At 35.6% G+C, this 2,602-nt stretch overlaps 1 long non-coding RNA gene across 1 annotated transcript; it reads right to left on the minus strand.

The window, feature by feature from the left end:
* Positions 1-1,206: 1,206 nt before the first annotated feature.
* Positions 1,207-2,560, minus strand: LOC110444326. The gene is made up of 2 exons (XR_002462236.1): positions 2,487-2,560; positions 1,207-1,957 (listed from the first exon to the last, which is right to left on the minus strand). It is a non-coding gene; the product is annotated as an uncharacterized LOC110444326 (long non-coding RNA).
* Between the last annotated feature and the right edge of the window lie 42 nt (positions 2,561-2,602).

Genomic DNA, 2,602 nt, shown 5'->3' on the forward strand with positions numbered 1-2,602 from the left:
TAAAGTCCGTCTTTTATTGTGGTAAACACGTATGATTCCCATACATGCATGTTCAATATTTCGGCTCTGGAATATGAAGATGGATACAAAGGATTACCAACATTGTCCAATAAACGGAGACTGTTGTTATATGCCTAATTGAAATCTACCTGAATTTCTTCTCGTTTCGTCTATTTTCTAGCATCGTCCTCGAAATCGTCTGTAGTATTTATTCTGAAATAATGGATGGTGTGTCAAAAACCTTGTCAAGTAAACCTCACTCAGTGAACAGAAATTAGGAGAAGTGTGGTTCTTTATAAAGTTGTGTGAACCGAGTGACAACATCGTTCGTTTACAACCAGATGCAATGGTTCTTGAATACGAATATAAAATGTTTCTATTTCCTGAGGCTGATATCATTACAAAACCTTCCTTCAATTAATTTCTATCATTTATACTGATAACAGTTCCTAGTGACGACAGATCGCAGCCTCGCTGATAGACAGTTCTACTAGACAGCAGGTCACAATGCAAAGTTAAGAATTAAGATGATCGCAATGTGAGCAATCCGAGCATGTCTCGGGCACTTCCTCAATTCTGAAACGTTGATTGTGGAAAATATACACAGGTTTTCTTGTTTTCTTCAAATTTATTTTATGGTTGTATAAAACCCAGGATATATGTCCTAAGGTGGATAGAAACTGCGTCGTTATTGAATAATGTTGCAGCCACTTTCCTAATTCTAATAGGTTATCATTTGCGGAAAATATGTTTCCTATGTATACACAGGGTTTCTTCACATTTGGTCATGGTTGTATAGTACCAATCATATATATTCGAAGACTGCGTTACTATAATGCAACTGCACTTCCTAACTGCTGATCGGCTGAATCTGTCCAGACCTAGGTATCAGACTACGTCATGGAACACATCACAGGAGAGACATGCCTTTTGCGAATTTGTTTGTTGTCTTTTTACAGTTATTTGATTTACTACTATGTCGTTATGTGCAGTGGTCTATTTGTCGTAATCTTGAACTTCAAGCAATAAGAATTTTGAGATTAAGCTAACCATACACTCATACAATCTTTAAGTAACCTTTTAAATGTCAGTATTATATTAGAAACATAAACGGACACAAAAACTACTGAATGGTTGACATTGTGATAAGGACACCCTACTTCACAGTACGTGTCATTTAAACTCAGAAACAACACCACAAGAAAATAAATGTCATAATGATGTTCTTTTTAATGAATTGAAACTTGACGTTATGGAACATATATACATTGTATCATGTTATTATATTACATCACATTATGATACAGATACGCTTAACACTGTATATCACATTTTTTATTTTCATGGTCAATAAAAGTACAACACAAATGAAGTGTAACGTACAAGCTTATTTAGACCGACATACACAAGTTTGTAGATAAACGACACCATGTTTGTAGTGAAGGGTTGCTACTGTTTGTCGTTTTGTCTTCTTTCATTTTCGAACATTCAGGACCAATGACCCGTGGTTCGAATCCTTCTCAGGTTATTGATTATAAAACACCTTTATGCCCGGTGTGAAGGATAAGGAAATATCACTGAAAGGGTTTTCAAATTGGATGAAACCCGATCGCGAGGCACCGAGAAACCGAGGGTTTTGTACCAATAAGAAAATCCTGAGGATGGAGTTTTATGATTGTGAAAATTGCCTAGATATTTGGTTCACAATCTCAAAAATTGATATTGAAATAAATTTGATAGACTGTTAGCTATTGTATGGCTGATAAGATTAAATCTGACATTTAAATCTACTTGGTAACGAAGAAAACACATAGCAACAAGACACTAGTGGTTAACACTGAAGGAACCATGACAATGCCGCCGTTATCTTTATGGGGTGCTTTTTGTCCATGTTGGGTTTCGTCATCATCGTCATCAGAAGGTGATGGTGTCGTCACAGTTCGAGGGTGGTCAGAACCTGAGACAGAGAAAATATGGAAATTTAATAAATAAACATTTTAAATGCATCTTATCTGATTTCCAATATGTCTGAAACACGACGATCAAACATGCTAGAATATTTTCTTGAATAATTAGTGACTCTTTACAAATTAATTAATGTACAGGTTAATTTATGCCAGCAATCTTTAAAAAAATGACTATGATTATATTGATATCTCGTAAATTGATGGTTTGACATAATTGACAAAAAATGGCTTTTAATCAAATTCCATCACAAGCTATTAATCACTATCTGGCGGTGCATGAAGATGATTTAGAAACTTTTCATTAACTACGGGACTGTTAAATCACAAATGAGCTTCTGAACGTTATTGTCGTCAAAATGTATTCGACGTCATATATTCTGTGACGTCAATCGACATGTGCATTTCGGATTTGCCAACCAGCGTCGTAATTTCACATACAAATTAAAACGTTCTATAAGGGTTGAAATTGCAGGCTAATACTAGTATAGGAATCAGACTTAGAATGGGAGAGGTACTTACTGCTGTCACTGGGGTCAGCTTGGCTGTCGCAACGAGGCCCTACACAAAGTCGGCTCTCTACATAAATTAATACTAGAGATAATCAGCAAATTAGCCCAACCACATTCACATTTTAC

Source organism: Mizuhopecten yessoensis, unplaced genomic scaffold (assembly GCF_002113885.1).
Source record: "Mizuhopecten yessoensis strain PY_sf001 unplaced genomic scaffold, ASM211388v2 hete_36095742, whole genome shotgun sequence".
NCBI classification, from domain to species: Eukaryota; Metazoa; Mollusca; class Bivalvia; order Pectinida; family Pectinidae; genus Mizuhopecten; species Mizuhopecten yessoensis.